Below are 18,172 nucleotides of genomic sequence, written 5' to 3'. Positions count from 1 at the left end.
CTCCGAGCTGAGGTTGACAAGCTAAAGGCAGACCAGCTGCCTTTAGACTTGTTCTTTGATGAGTCAACACCTCCACCAGCAGTAGTTTTACCGGAGCCACATCAGGAGGAGGAGCCTAGGCACCCAAGGAAGAAGCTTCCTAACACTGAGGGTGTTGTGATAGAGGTAGCACAGGTTCAGGAGGATACTTTCAGTGATCCACCAGATGTTCAGTCGGTTCATGACCCGGCCCCTGTCCCAGCAGCAAGCCAGGAACCAGTCTGAGGTTCCCGCCAGTACAGAGGACCAGGGGACCACTAATCAGTCCATGACGACAGATCAGCCTTGAGGAGCCACTCTATATCCTTTCTCTGTTTATATGCTTATTTTGGTAGTTGGCATTAGGGACAATGCCAGCTTTTATTCGTGGGGGTGTGCCCTACTATTTTGCATTTTGATGGTTGATACATTTGAGATGACTGTACATATTTATTTGACTCTTAGCTTATATTGCTAGTTGATAGTTGGCTTGTACATAACTTTTCATTCTAGTTACTTTTCTACTTTATGTACATATTCATTCCCCCCCTATTGTATATTCTACTCCCCTATTATACATATTCATTCGGTTTTTCTATTTTCGTTAAAATTTTTCATTTTAAGTTTCATAGCAGGCTCGTAACCTTTTTGTTTTGTGTTGGCGTTTGCAATAAGCCCTTGGTTTTCTTAATGCCACGGTTCTTTCCAAGGGTAGAGTGTTGTGCGAACCGGGTGGCTCTTCCCAATGAGAGATAATGTGACAACCTTCTTAAGGGTTTGAGTCCGTTTTTTATTTTTATTTATTTTGATTTTCAAGTTTTGCAGTCAAAAGTACCTCAGGCAAAGCTTCACTTGGGCCTAACACATTTGCCTTTGATCCCATGGTCAAAGACATAATGTTGTGCTTAGGATGGTGAAAGCCGTGGCCTTGAGACTCTTGTGTTGATCAACAGTCATCATGTGGTCGTATTGGACCATTGTGCGCTTGAATCATAACTAAGGTCGTTGTAGGCCCTCGACTCGATATCTTTAGCAATCCTTGAGAGTGTGTGGTGAGAATTCGATTTGCGAGTCCAAGTCCCGAGCCGATGGTCTAGAACTTGCCCCGAATGTTTGTTGAGGCGAAATCTTAGGTGAAATTTGGCTTGAGAAGTGATTGTAGGCTCTCCTTGATACAAAATGCTAATATTGAACAATTCCATGACCTACCAATGAAATGATCCCTAGTTAACCCTTTTGAGCCTTGAACCTTCTTCTTTCAAGAACCAAAGCTACAAGCCTATACCCGTTCTTAATGATACCCTCTCTTGGCACCCAAATCTTCCCTTGAGTAGATGACAAATATCTAAGTTTGGGGGGAGACAAGAAAGGAAACAATGTGGTAAAAGGTACAAAAGCAAAAAGAAAAGAAAGGTAATGAAAAAAAAAATAAAGAAAAGATAAGACAAAAAGAAAGACCGAATTGAATAAGGTCAAAAAGGGGATTCAAAGAAAACAAAAGTGAAAAAGGGTGTGAAAAAAAGTAGAAAAAGGAGAAATATGTTGAATTGCATAAGAAAGGGTGACAATGTGTCTCTCTAACCCCTTGAAAAAGAAGTGAATACTCAAATGAGTCAATAAAGTGTGCCAAAATGAATCAAAATAAGTGCTTAAGGGAAGATTAAACCCACTTGAACAAAAATATGTCCTACCCTTACCCAAAAGCCTTCACAATGACTCCACAAAAGTCCTACATGATTTTGAGTTGAAGGGAACCTACATTAGTGGATACTTACATAAGGGGCAAGCATATGGTACTTAGAACCGAACTTGTGGCCTCTTCCTTGAGAGAGATGAGTGAAAATCCATCAACCTCGGTTTGTGTGTCAATACTTTAAAAGGTGAGGTTCACTTAGGGAGAGTTGAGGATGTGTGAGTTTGGGTTCCACAATGACCAAAGTAATTGAGAAAAGTTCTTTGATGAAATGTGTCAACTCTTGCTGCTCTTGTGTCACACTTGATCCACAAGTTTTCAAAGTTTAAATGTGTTAATGATGCATTCATATTGAGGGCAATTGTTAGTCCCAATTGATGCTTGTTGAGGTTACTTTAGGATAAGCTGAAATTGCTTGGATGTTGCCTTTGAGGGGTGGGTCTTGTTTTGTTTGCTTGAGGACAAGCAAAAGTTTAAGTTTGGGGGAGTTGATAAGTAGGATTTTAACATGTTTTATACCCATACTTGCCTGCACTTTGAGTGTAATTTGCTACAAAATAGTCCCAAAATGCTTACAGATTGCGCTTGATTGCAGGTTTGAGCTATAAAGTGACAAATCGTCAAAGATCGGCTCAAATCGGAGTGAAACTTGCTCAAGTGTCAAATATCATTAAAGTAAGCACATTCAGAACTTGGTGCGGACCGCACCATCTTGTCATGCAGCCGCACCATAGGAGTTCAGAGACTGTGAAACTACTAGTCAAGCTCATGCGGTCGCGTCCCACTTCATGCGGCCGCATAATCTTGCTATGGGGTCGCGTCCAAAAAGTTCAGAGAGTGTCATATTCCAGAAGAAAACCACGCGTCCGCGTCCCACTTCATGCGGCCCGCGTCCCTCTCCATGCGGCCGCAATCTATGGTCACGCGGTCTGCATCCAAGAAGTTCAGAGAAGCTGCCAAACTATTCATGCGACCGCACAACAACTTTGTGCGGTCCGCGCCAGTCTTCATGCGGCCGCATTCCAACTTTGTGCAGTCCACATCACCATCTTCAGAGAGCAAGATTCAGAGGTCAAGCAACCTTGTGCGTCCGCGTGCCAACTTTGTGCGGTCCGCACTAACCCCCAATTTGAGGGGTCATGTTTAATACTGAGATGTATACCTGTTGATACATATATCCATGGTTTCTATATTTCTCAGATTTATTTCTTTTCTGTGTTGATAACTTACAAGTTTATCTTCATAGAATTCAATTTCATTTTCTATAGTTAATAAAGTTTTATTACGCAATCTATTATATCTAATTATGTCTTTGCAGGTTTTAATATTGTGTTTAACACAATCTATTTTTTTATTTATGTTACTGAGGGTTTTAAGAAGTTTCCATTTCTGGGTGTTATAGAATCTTATATAATGAAAAGTGTTATGTTTCATTTATAAACAGATTTTATTAACTTGATATGTGATCATTAATCTGAATATAAATCTAGTTCATATAGATCTAATATATCTATTTCTTGTGATACAATTAGTTCTGTAAATGCTTGTTCCATTACATATATTATTTCAAAAGTAACTAAAATATCATAAATTTTTCTTTTAACATCGTTATTAAGTCTGTTAAAGATATATAATATAAGTATTTTGTACTCAATATTTTCTTCTAATAAATACGTGTGGTTGTGGTTGTTCATTCAGATTTACTATTTATCCTTATCATGTATTTACTAAACATATTCCCTCTAACCTCTTTGTTTATCATAGAGTTTTATGTTACTGAGGGTTTTAAGAAGTTTCCATTTCTGGGTGTTATAGAATCTTATATAATGAAAAGTGTTATGTTTCATTTATAAACAGATTTTATTAACTTGATATGTGATCATTAATCTGAATATAAATCTAGTTCATATAGATCTAATATATCTATTTCTTGTGATACAATTAGTTCTGTAAATGCTTGTTCCATTACATATATTATTTCAAAAGTAACTAAAATATCATAAATTTTTCTTTTAACATCGTTATTAAGTCTGTTAAAGATATATAATATAAGTATTTTGTACTCAATATTTTCTTCTAATAAATACGTGTGGTTGTGGTTGTTCATTCAGATTTACTATTTATCCTTATCATGTATTTACTAAACATATTCCCTCTAACCTCTTTGTTTATCATAGAGTTTATCATATTTTAATAAGTTATACTGAACAATCTTTTCTGGTCACTACCATGTTTTTTATGCTTCAATCATTTACCCTAACAGCGCCTCAACTCTGTGTACTCCCCTAAATGGCTTCCTTGCCTACTGGTTTCCACTTTAGGATGGCATAGTCTGGGCTTAACTACTCTCAGCATTATTAGACAGGCAAACTTTCTCAAGATGTTCTTTATAACAGTACTATAACATGATAAACAATTATGATATTCAAGAGATTATAAGGAATATATGAGTTTAGTTAAACATGATTATGAATAAACTTACCTGGTTTTGTAACTCGTTTGAATGCTCCATAGCTTTCAGAAGTTTGTATATAATCAGATATTTTATTGAGAGAAGATAAGAGAGAGAGAGTGAGGATGAGGATGTCTGAGGCTGTCCTCCCTTCCTCTGATTTACAAAATATATAGAAAATTTAAACGACTCCTACTGTTCATGAATGACCTTTACTGTTCATGAATGTGACTCGTACTATTTACTTTACGACTTTTTTACATGACTCTTACTATTCATGAACGACCTTTACTGTTCATGAATGTGACTAGTACTATTTACTTTACGACTTTTTTACATGACTCTTACTATTCATGAACGACCTTTACTGTTCATGAATGTGACTAGTACTATTTACTTTACATTATGTGTTTCCAGTAGCTGTCTTCTTCTTTTGTCTTCTTGTTGATACCTTCATTCTAGTTGGACTTCTGGTACATAGTTATCATCTCCGTTGCACTTTGAACATATGTGGTCTGGATATTTGTGTCCTACTAGTTTGCAATATCTTGTTAATAACTCATTTGAAATAAATTCTTTTTTCAATGCTCTGGTAGTTGGTTGCATTTCTGGATTTAATAATGATAAAATCCATTTCTGGACTTCATCCATATCTCCTTGTCGTAGTTCCTTTGAGTTGGCATATATCATTAACTGGTCTCTGGAATAGTAGCTCCAGATAGCATTTCTTTGTAGATAATTGTTAGCTAGTTCTTGAATAATAGTTGCTATACCAATTATTCTTTTATTGGCATAGAAACTTGGTATCTCCATTTTCTGTATCTCCGGTTGTTTCTCTATCTCTTCCGGTATTATCATATCTCGCGGTAGTCCTATCTTTATCACCTGTATTATGGGTTTTATTTCATCATATAGTATTTCCGCTGGTGCTGTATAGAATTTGATGAAGAATAGGTTGCCTTTTGTAATTCTCTTGAAGGTGACAAATGCTTTGTATAGCTCTGGTATTCCAATTATTTCTTCTCCGTCGTGGGTATATACTGTGCTAAGTAGTCCGTAGTTGTAACATGTCTTTACTAGGTTTGCTTTTGTTTTTGGCTGGGCTATAAGCCTATTATATCCCTGTAGTTTTTGGGTTACATAATCCTGTGTTGGATCTGTAGTAGTAGTTGATCTAGGGTTTAGGTTCAAGAATGTCTGAATTATATATATATTCTCAATATATGTTTGAGTAATATGGTTATATACCTTTTTGTTGTGGTGTAGGCTATTGGCATAGGTTGTAGTTTGTGGGGCTATAACTATTGCTTCTCTTGGCTTTTTTGATGTAAATGGCTTATCAAATACGTTGTTTAGGTTTACATTGATATGTGGCTTTTTGTTAACTTGTTTGCTTGTACCTGCAGCTGTATATAAAGCAACTGTGTTATGGGTTTTTTGGAGTTTCCCAACGTCTCCTTCTAACTCTGGAAGTTTAGAGTCTTCCGATTGACTTAGTTCCGCATTTTTATAGTCATGCTGCTGACTTAGCTTGCTTTCCTCTAGCTGTTGTAATCTTTTTCCCATACCATCCATCTGTAAAGATAGAGTAGTAAGGATTGTAAATATGTCTTTTGATTCTTGGCTTTCATCTGTTTGGGTACCTTTGTCTTGATAGGTAGTCTGCAATAACATTCTTGTCAGTTCGTATTATTTCAATTGTAAATGTAAAATTTTGTATATTCAATACAAGTCTCCTTATTTCCTTTGTAGTTACTGAATCCTATACTTTCCGTGTTATCCACCATTTTACTTGTGTATTATCTGTTCTTACTATAAATTTGTTATAAGCAATATATGGCTCAAATGTTAACAAACATTTATATAATCCAAATAGTTCTTTCCTATTTATCTCCCATTTTAATTGTGGTTCCATGTACGATCCGGAATAATATCTACAATGGTGTTCAATTTTTTCATTATCATATTTATATTTTAGAACTCCTCCGTAGCTGTGATCACTAGAATCAGTTTCTACAATATATGTAAACTGTTTCTTTTCATCTGGAAAATATAGTTTTGGTAATTTTTTACACATATTTTTTATCTTCTGTATATGTATTTTATCTTTTTCGTCAAAATGATATTCTATATCCTTTTTTAATTTTTTCTGTAATGGTTTTAAGTTTTCTGCTAATTTAGGAATATATTCTCTTACTTGGTTAACCAATCCTAAAAATGATTGTAACTTCTTTTTTGTATCAAGTGTTTCATCTAAGTTAATTATTTTTTGTACTATATGGGTTTGCATTTTTATTCCGTTTTTGTCTATTTGTATACCTAAAAATTCTATTTGATTTTTCATTACTTCTGCTTTCTTTTTACTTAAACTTATTCCTGATATTTCTACAATGTGTATGAATTTTTCTAGTAGTTTTATATGTTTGTTCTCTGTTCTAGAATATAGCAATATATCATCTATATATATTATACAATTTTCTAATTGGTTGAAGTAATTATCCATAAAATGTTGATACCTACCTGGTGCATTTTTATATCCAAAAGGTAATACATTCCATTCGTAAAATCCTTGTGGTACTATGAATGCTGTTAACTTTTTAGATTCATCTTCTAGTTTTAAATGGTAAAATCCCGATTTACAGTCAAACTTACTAAAATAGTTATATCCTTGTATTTGTCTGATTTTTAGTATTTTATTTGGTATCGGATAATTATATGTTTTTGTTTTTGCATTTAAGTTTCTATAATCTATAACCATACGGCTTTTTCCTCGTTTTTGCTCACTATGCTTATTTACTATAAATGCCGGGCTAGTATGTTTACTATTACTTTCTTGTATGTACTTATTGTCTAATAATTCCTTTATATGCATTTTAAATTCTGTTAAATCATTAACATTGTATTTTAAAGGTTTTTGTGTTATTATGCTACCTTCATCTATTAGTTCAATCTTTATTTTTGTTTTATGTTTTTCCCATCCTCGGAGTGGATTATCATTATATAGTAATTCTAATTTATCTTGTAGTAATTTTATTTTATTTATTGAGAAAATGATTATTTCTATATTATGGTTTCTTTGTATTACATTTTCTAATTTTTGGGTAATCTTTTCACTTCCTTTAATCCAGGGTGTTGTTTTTCTTACTTTATTATTTACTCTTTTTGCTCCTAATTTTTGTTTACACGGGGTAGTAAACCACCAATGTGTTTTTGTTATTATATGTGGGTATAATTTATCTAAAAATGGCATTCCTAATAATATATCTTTATTTGTAAATTCATAACTATATATTTCTTCTATGGTCAGTATTTTATCCCATATTTGTATTTTTATATTCCTTGCTTTGTATGTTATCATACTTCCCTCATTATTGAATCCTGTTACTACTATAGGGGTTTTTAGCTTTTCCCATTTACTTTCTGGTAAACAATTATGTCTACACATGTTAGCTTCTGCTCCTGTATCCATCATAGGTGTATAGTATCTATTATAATATCCTTCTACTATTATCTTGGCAAGTATGTATATCTTTGGCATTATATCAAAGTTCTTTTTATTATTATTTTCTTATTTTCATAACTTATTGTTAATTGCCTATCTTCTAATTTATATGGTTTGACTTTTTCTAACCATTTTATTCCTAGTGTAATGTTTTTATCGCCTTGATATATTTTAAAATTTATTAATATTGGTATTCCTCCAATAATTAATTCTTTTTCAGTTGTTTCTTCGTTTTTTCTTAACGCTTTTGGTAGTTCTGAATTTTGTTGTTCTATTATTACTATCTCTTGTTCTGGTATTAATTCTCTTATAGCATAATTCTCTTCCTGTCCTGTATTTATTAGTATTAAATATTTTCTTTGGTCCATTATTCCTGTTATATAATAATGGTGTGGGTTTATTTCTTCTATTTTTTGTTCTATTAATTTTTGTGGAGTGGTATAATTTATTCTTCTTGATGTACTTCTTGATGTACTTATTCTTGATGACGTTTCTGGCATTTCATTATTTATTCGTTTTGATGTGCTTAATCTTTCTTTTACTATTTCTAAATCTTCATCCATGTCCATTTCCGTATAACTGTAATCATTGTTGTCTATAACTGATATTATTCTTTCGAATGGATTTTCTATTTTTATTTTATTTATTTTATTTTTAGCTGTTATCTTATGTTTTGTTGTTAAGACATATAGATTTTTACATCTTGCTGTGAATATTTTACTTCCTGGTGCTAATTCTATTCCAGACATTTTCCAGTATAGTACTAATGATTTATCTATATTTTTATCATCTACTGCTACTGAATAGTTAGCACTTATTATAAATTTAAATTTTTGGTATATTAAGTTACCTCTTACGGCACTTATTATACTCTTTTCTATAGGTTGTACAATTCTATCATCTGCCAAGTATATTTCTATAGGGGTATCTATTCCTTCCCTAAAACATGTTTTTATTAGGATCTCCGTTCCTCCTAAGTGTACATATTTTATTGGATTTTTTGCTTTTATATCTTGTATTTCTTTATTTAGTAGTCTTTTATTTAAAATTGGTATTTGGGCTTTACCTTTGATGTATTTACAATCTATTATATATTCTCTTTGGCTTACTACATAGTATTCTTCTTTCTGTTTTTTAAACCAATTCTTTATTGTTGGTACTTCTAATATTTTGTCTATGCTTAGATCCAATTCTTTTCCTTTTATTTGTTCAAATACATTAGCGTCAAATATTATTTTTTGTTCTGAAGATTGTTCATCTTGGTGTTCTTCTTGTTGTATAATTTGTATATCTTTTTCAGTCATAATTTTCTTCATCTGATTCTTCTATATCCTTGTTTATTTCCTTTTCATTTTCAGAGAACTCGTTTTCTGATATCTCATATATGCTATCTTCACTGCTTAATTCATAATCTACATATTCTACTTGTGTATATTTATCATTATCTATCAATATTTCGGTAATTTGTTTCTTCTTTGGGTTTTTTGGTAATTTACAATCTTTGGCTAAGTGTCCTAGCTTTCCACAATTATAGCAAGTACATTCTGTTAGTTTTTTCTTTTTCCTATATGGTTTTTTATGTTTATAATTTTTTACATAATATCTTCCTCTTGGTTTCCTATATTTATATTTTGAATATTTTGATTTAAATTTCTTTTTCTTTCCTTCTTTTTTGTAATATTTATTTGTGCAGCCAAATTGGGGTGCTATTCTACTTTTGCAACATGCCAATTTTTTTACTAATATTTTTTCCATTTTCATGTTTTCTTTATATTTTTCACATAATTCTATAAACCAGTTTTGTAGAAATTTTATCCTTGCTCCTAATGTATCTGCTAGTCCTGCTTCGTTCCAATTTTTTATTATTTTTGAGCTAAAGGGTTCTGGTAATTTTGTAAAATATAATTTTCTTATCTCTTTTCTTTCATCCGGACTATATGTTCCTTTATAATAATAGTCTCTAAATGCACAAGTATATTCATCTATATAACACATATTACATATTGCTAATTTTGTCATTAAATTCCTATTTGTAATTTTTTCTTTATTTTGTTCTTCTACTTCTGTTGTCATACTACTAAATTCATTTCTTATTGCTATTTCATATTTATTTAATATATCTGTAACTGTTGTTGTAGTTGTACCGTCAAGTTTTTTATTACTCCTTAATGTGTCTAAGCTTTCACTTGATAAATTTTGTAACCATAATTTTACAGTTCCTATTAATGTTCTTTCTATATATTCTGGTGTTTCCGCTATTGCTATTTTATTATCTATTAGTTGTTTTGAGATATATCTTATCCATAATTGTATTGTTTTATTTATATCTGCTACACAATCTAGATCTAAAAAATTATATTGTTCAGTTATCTGTCTTGGTGCCCATTTCTTATTTAACCTTTTATCCCATAATGTTTTGTTTCTATCATATGTATCATAACTTACTCTGTAATAGGTTGGGTTTAATTGTTTCAGATTTTTTACTCCTGATGTGCTTGGTTTATCCTCGTTCATATCTCCTGTATTTATTTCTGGGTTTATTTTTATCTTTTATGTTTTTTCTATAAGTTCTATGTATGTTTCACTTGTTTCTGAATAGTTTTCTCCTAGTTCTGTGTCTTTATCACTTTGGTCATTTATTTCGTTTATACTTATTTTTGATGGACTCTCCTGTACTTCTTCTAACTGTAATTTGAACTTTTCTATCTCATTTGTTAGTTTTAGTTCTTGTTTTTCTTCTTTACGTTTTTCCTTTTCTTTTAGTTTATTTGCATACATCTGTTTTAGCATCTCTAATTCTTTTTCTAATTCTGTAGCAGTAGATGATAAAAATATAGATAAATCATTAGTACTATACTGGAAAATGTCTGGAATAGAATTAGCACCAGGAAGTAAAATATTCACAGCAAGATGTAAAAATCTATATGTCTTAACAACAAAACATAAGATAACAGCTAAAAATAAAATAAATAAAATAAAAATAGAAAATCCATTCGAAAGAATAGTATCAGTTATAGACAACAATGATTACAGTTATACGGAAATGGACATGGATGAAGATTTAGAAATAGTAAAAGAAAGATTAAGCACATCAAAACGAATAAATAATGAAATGCCAGAAACGTCATCAAGAATAAGTACATCAAGAAGTACATCAAGAAGAATAAATTATACCACTCCACAAAAATTAATAGAACAAAAAATAGAAGAAATAAACCCACACCATTATTATATAACAGGAATAATGGACCAAAGAAAATATTTAATACTAATAAATACGGGACAGGAAGAGAATTATGTTATAAGAGAATTAATACCAGAAACAAGAGATAGTAACAATAGAACAGCAAAATTCAGAACTACCAAAAGCATTAAGAAAAAACGAAGAAACAACTGAAAAAGAATTAATTATTGGAGGAATACCAATATTAATAAATTTTAAAATATATCAAGGCGATAAAAACATTACACTAGGAATAAAATGGTTAGAAAAAGTCAAACCATATAAATTAGAAGATAGGCAATTAACAATAAGTTATGAAAATAAGAAAATAATAATAAAAAGAACTTTGATATAATGCCAAAGATATACATACTTGCCAAGGAATGCCAAAGATATACATACTTGCCAAGATAATAGTAGAAGGATATTATAATAGATACTATACACCTATGATGGATACAGGAGCAGAAGCTAACATGTGTAGACATAATTGTTTACCAGAAAGTAAATGGGAAAAGCTAAAAACCCCTATAGTAGTAACAGGATTCAATAATGAGGGAAGTATGATAACATACAAAGCAAGGAATATAAAAATACAAATATGGGATAAAATACTGACCATAGAAGAAATATATAGTTATGAATTTACAAATAAAGATATATTATTAGGAATGCCATTTTTAGATAAATTATACCCACATATAATAACAAAAACACATTGGTGGTTTACTACCCCGTGTAAACAAAAATTAGGAGCAAAAAGAGTAAATAATAAAGTAAGAAAAACAACACCCTGGATTAAAGGAAGTGAAAAGATTACCCAAAAATTAGAAAATGTAATACAAAGAAACCATAATATAGAAATAATCATTTTCTCAATAAATAAAATAAAATTACTACAAGATAAATTAGAATTACTATATAATGATAATCCACTCCGAGGATGGGAAAAACATAAAACAAAAATAAAGATTGAACTAATAGATGAAGGTAGCATAATAACACAAAAACCTTTAAAATACAATGTTAATGATTTAACAGAATTTAAAATGCATATAAAGGAATTATTAGACAATAAGTACATACAAGAAAGTAATAGTAAACATACTAGCCCGGCATTTATAGTAAATAAGCATAGTGAGCAAAAACGAGGAAAAAGCCGTATGGTTATAGATTATAGAAACTTAAATGCAAAAACAAAAACATATAATTATCCGATACCAAATAAAATACTAAAAATCAGACAAATACAAGGATATAACTATTTTAGTAAGTTTGACTGTAAATCGGGATTTTACCATTTAAAACTAGAAGATGAATCTAAAAAGTTAACAGCATTCACAGTACCACAAGGATTTTACGAATGGAACGTATTACCTTTTGGATATAAAAATGCACCAGGTAGGTATCAACATTTTATGGATAATTACTTCAACCAATTAGAAAATTGTATAATATATATAGATGATATATTGCTATATTCTAGAACAGAGAACGAACATATAAAACTACTAGAAAAATTCATACACATTGTAGAAATATCAGGAATAAGTTTAAGTAAAAAGAAAGCAGAAGTAATGAAAAATCAAATAGAATTTTTAGGTATACAAATAGACAAAAACGGAATAAAAATGCAAACCCATATAGTACAAAAAATAATTAACTTAGATGAAACACTTGATACAAAAAAGAAGTTACAATCATTTTTAGGATTGGTTAACCAAGTAAGAGAATATATTCCTAAATTAGCAGAAAACTTAAAACCATTACAGAAAAAATTAAAAAAGGATATAGAATATCATTTTGACGAAAAAGATAAAATACATATACAGAAGATAAAAAATATGTGTAAAAAATTACCAAAACTATATTTTCCAGATGAAAAGAAACAGTTTACATATATTGTAGAAACTGATTCTAGTGATCACAGCTACGGAGGAGTTCTAAAATATAAATATGATAATGAAAAAATTGAACACCATTGTAGATATTATTCCGGATCATACACGGAACCACAATTAAAATGGGAGATAAATAGGAAAGAACTATTTGGATTATATAAATGTTTGTTAACATTTGAGCCATATATTGTTTATAACAAATTTATAGTAAGAACAGATAATACACAAGTAAAATGGTGGATAACACGGAAAGTACAGGATTCAGTAACTACAAAGGAAATAAGGAGACTTGTATTGAATATACAAAATTTTACATTTACAATTGAAGTAATACGAACTGACAAGAATGTTATTGCAGACTACCTATCAAGACAAAGGTACCCAAACAGATGAAAGCCAAGAATCAAAAGACATATTTACAATCCTTACTACTCTATCTTTACAGATGGATGGTATGGGAAAAAGATTACAACAGCTAGAGGAAAGCAAGCTAAGTCAGCAGCATGACTATAAAAATGCGGAACTAAGTCAATCGGAAGACTCTAAACTTCCAGAGTTAGAAGGAGACGTTGGGAAACTCCAAAAAACCCATAACACAGTTGCTTTATATACAGCTGCAGGTACAAGCAAACAAGTTAACAAAAAGCCACATATCAATGTAAACCTAAACAACGTATTTGATAAGCCATTTACATCAAAAAAGCCAAGAGAAGCAATAGTTATAGCCCCACAAACTACAACCTATGCCAATAGCCTACACCACAACAAAAAGGTATATAACCATATTACTCAAACATATATTGAGAATATATATAAAATTCAGACATTCTTGAACCTAAACCCTAGATCAACTACTACTACAGATCCAACACAGGATTATGTAACCCAAAAACTACAGGGATATAATAGGCTTATAGCCCAGCCAAAAACAAAAGCAAACCTAGTAAAGACATGTTACAACTACGGACTACTTAGCACAGTATATACTCACGACGGAGAAGAAATAATTGGAATACCAGAGCTATACAAAGCATTTGTCACCTTCAAGAGAATTACAAAAGGCAACCTATTCTTCATCAAATTCTATACAGCACCAGCGAAAATACTATATGATGAAATAAAACCCATAATACAGGTGATAAAGATAGGACTAACACGAGATATGATAATACCGGAAGAGATAGAGAAACAACCGGAGATACAGAAAATGGAGATACCAAGTTTCTATGCCAATAAAAGAATAATTGGTATATCAACTATTATTCAAGAACTAGCTAACAATTATCTACAAGGAAATGCTATCTGGAGCTACTATTCCAGAGACCAGTTAATGATATATGCCAACTCAAAGGAACTACGACAAGGAGATATGGATGAAGTCCAGAAATGGATTTTATCATTATTAAAGCCAGAAATGCAACCAACTACCAGAGCATTGAAAAAAGAATTTATTTCAAACGAGTTATTAACAAGATACTGCAAACTAGTAGGACACAAATATCCAGACCACATATGTTCAAAGTGCAACGGAGATGATAACTATGTACCAGAAGTCCAACTAGAATGAAGGTATCAACAAGAAGACAAAAGAAGAAGACAGCTACTGGAAACACATAATGTAAAGTAAATAGTACTAGTCACATTCATGAACAGTAAAGGTTGTTCATGAATAGTAAGGGTCATGTAAAAAAGTCGTAAAGTAAATAGTACTAGTCACATTCATGAACAGTAAAGGTCGTTCATGAATATTAAGAGTCATGTAAAAAAGTCGTAAAGTAAATAGTACGAGTCACATTCATGAACAGTAAAGGTCGTTCATGAACAGTAGGAGTCGTTTAAATTTTCTATATATTTTGTAAATCAGAGGAAGGGAGGACAGCCTCAGACATCCTCATCCTCACTCTCTCTCTCTCTTATCTTCTCTCAATAAAATATCTGATTATATACAAACTTCTGAAAGCTATGGAGCATTCAAACGAGTTACAAAACCAGGTAAGTTTATTCATAATCATGTTTAACTAAACTCATATATTCCTTATAATCTCTTGAATATCATAATTGTTTATCATGTTATAGTACTGTTATAAAGAACATCTTGAGAAAGTTTGTCTGTCTAATAATGCTGAGAGTAGTTAAGCCCAGACTATGCCATCCTAAAGTGGAAACCAGTAGGCAAGGAAGCCATTTAGGGGAGTACACAGAGTTGAGGCGCTGTTAGGGTAAATGATTGAAGCATGAAAAACATGGTAGTGACCAGAAAAGATTGTTCAGTATAACTTATTAAAATATGATAAACTCTATGATAAACAAAGAGGTTAGAGGGAATATGTTTAGTAAATACATGATAAGGATAAATAGTAAATATGAATGAACAACCACAACCACACGTATTTATTAGAAGAAAATATTGAGTACAAAATACTTATATTATATATCTTTAACAGACTTAATAACGATGTTAAAAGAAAAATTTATGATATTTTAGTTACTTTTGAAATAATATATGTAATGGAACAAGCATTTACAGAACTAATTGTATCACAAGAAATAGATATATTAGATCTATATGAACTAGATTTATATTCAGATTAATGATCACATATCAAGTTAATAAAATCTGTTTATAAATGAAACATAACACTTTTCATTATATAAGATTCTATAACACCCAGAAATGGAAACTTCTTAAAACCCTCAGTAACATAAATAGAAAAATAGATTGTGTTAAACACAATATTAAAACCTGCAAAGACATAATTAGATATAATAGATTGCGTAATAAAGCTTTATTAACTATAGAAAATGAAATTGAATTCTATGAAGATAAACTTGAAAGTTATCAACACAGAAAAGAAATAAATCTGAGAAATATAGAAACCATGGATATATGTATCAACAGGTATACATCTCAGTATTAAACATGACCCCTCAAATTGTCCATGGATATATGTATCAACAGGTATACATCTCAGTATTAAACATGACCCCTCTAGTGATCACAAAACAATTTGAGGGGTCATGTTTAATACTGAGATGTATACCTGTTGATACATATATCCATGGACAATTTGAGGGGTCATGTTTAATACTGAGATGTATACCTGTTGATACATATATCCATGGTTTCTATATTTCTCAGATTTATTTCTTTTCTGTGTTGATAACTTTCAAGTTTATCTTCATAGAATTCAATTTCATTTTCTATAGTTAATAAAGCTTTATTACGCAATCTATTATATCTAATTATGTCTTTGCAGGTTTTAATATTGTGTTTAACACAATCTATTTTTCTATTTATGTTACTGAGGGTTTTAAGAAGTTTCCATTTCTGGGTGTTATAGAATCTTATATAATGAAAAGTGTTATGTTTCATTTATAAACAGATTTTATTAACTTGATATGTGATCATTAATCTGAATATAAATCTAGTTCATATAGATCTAATATATCTATTTCTTGTGATACAATTAGTTCTGTAAATGCTTGTTCCATTACATATATTATTTCAAAAGTAACTAAAATATCATAAATTTTTCTTTTAACATCGTTATTAAGTCTGTTAAAGATATATAATATAAGTATTTTGTACTCAATATTTTCTTCTAATAAATACAATTTTTTGTCCAATTTTTTCAGCCCACTATAAATAGAACATTTTACCATTTTTAGGTCAAGTTTGGTACATCTAATAGTTGATGCACTCGTGAGACTTATGTTTTGGCCTATCTTGGTCATTTTTAGCTTAGTTTCATCATAGATTATTGTAGTTTAACATTAACAATTAATTAATATGGTTGTTTCATCTTCTATTTCTTCATTTTCTTCTTTAATTATGTCTAGCTAAACCCATTAGCTAGGGTTGTGGCTCAACCCTAGTGTGGGTAATTAATGGGTGTAGCATCTTAATGATAGATTACTATTGGGTGTTTATTATTTGGGTTACTTTTATGGTTTAATTAAGGATTGTTGGTTGCAAACATTGATTCTATCTTAGTGGGTCTTGACTCTTCTTGAGAAAGAGAGTCTATGACCCCAAAATTGACCCAACAAGGAATTGGGGTGGACCCATGAGAAATGGTAGTCCCAATTAACGGGTTAAACCTCGAGAGAGTAATCACCCTACTTGAACCCTAGTTGCTTGGTTTAATTGGCCTACCCAATTGGTCTCGAGAGAGTCAATTAGGACAAAATCGCTCTCTCTACCAAGAGGTGTGAGAGTGGGTATAATTGTGCAACGGTTATAACATTGATCCCAAATATGTCAATCTATTATTAGTAGTCTCTACCCGTTAGTTAACCACCTAGGTGATGCCACGACCCTAGTGCCTTTCTCTATATTAATCACAACTTAGAACATCTCTCTTTAGCATAAATTAGCCTAAATTTGTAGTTGATAATAGTAGTTATTAAACAAAAACCCCAAAAACTTTTAGAAGTACAATTTGGAGCAAGCACGCATTCCCAGTCCGAACAAATACGCAACTTCATCCCAAACTCCCTGTGGAAATTGACCCCGATACCACTATTCAGGTGAAAGTCTTAGTGCCCGCTCTTCCTACCATTGCGTGAGGTTGAGTTTGCTGCGATCAGGGGTTAGAGCTATCATGGTTCTAACTTCTTAATGTCCTAGGTTACTCCCCTTTCCTCCCTTGGTCCACTATCCTCGGGTTCTTACTTTGCTTACAAGCTAACCTTGGTTTCCCTTAACCCTTCAGACGTAATTCCAACTCACTCTTATATTAACTATATTAATTGGGTAATTTGCATTAATAAGATCGAACATTACCTATAGTTACAGTACATGACACATTATCCGGTTTAGCCTCTGGGTTTTGATGACTTTCCAAAGCATATATGCGGTTCTGACTACCGCCTAAGCTAGATGCTCTACCTCTCCCTCTACCTCTACCAGCTGATGCCTGAAGGCCTCGCTCTAGAGGGCGTACTGAAAAGGAGGAGACTGTTATAGGGCTAAACCATCCCGCTTCGGTCACTCATAGGATAATCCTTCATGTAATGACTAGGGTCTCCACAAGTATAGCATGCATTAGATCCTTGACGACATTGTCCAGAATGAGCTCTATCGTATTGACTGCACCGTGGAGGAGGCACCCTCATCTGCGCTGAATCCCTCCGATTTTGAAAACACAAAATTCTCTAGCTCTCACCTGATTAAGAATAGACAGATCCCTCATAATACATACTCTGCAACTATCAAACATTATCAACAAGATATGGTGGCATAGGATCGCCCGAAAAATCCTCAGGTTGTCTAGCAAACCTAACCTTCTTACACTAACCCTCATCATGTTTCTTGTATTGCTGCCATTTCCGATCCTACAAATTTTGAGCAAAAACCTAGATGCGGGAAATATCCATACTA

The sequence above is a fragment of the Nicotiana tabacum genome, chromosome 11 (assembly GCF_000715075.1).
Source record: "Nicotiana tabacum cultivar K326 chromosome 11, ASM71507v2, whole genome shotgun sequence".
Taxonomy (NCBI): domain Eukaryota; kingdom Viridiplantae; phylum Streptophyta; class Magnoliopsida; order Solanales; family Solanaceae; genus Nicotiana; species Nicotiana tabacum.
This window is presented reverse-complemented; position numbering follows the sequence as displayed.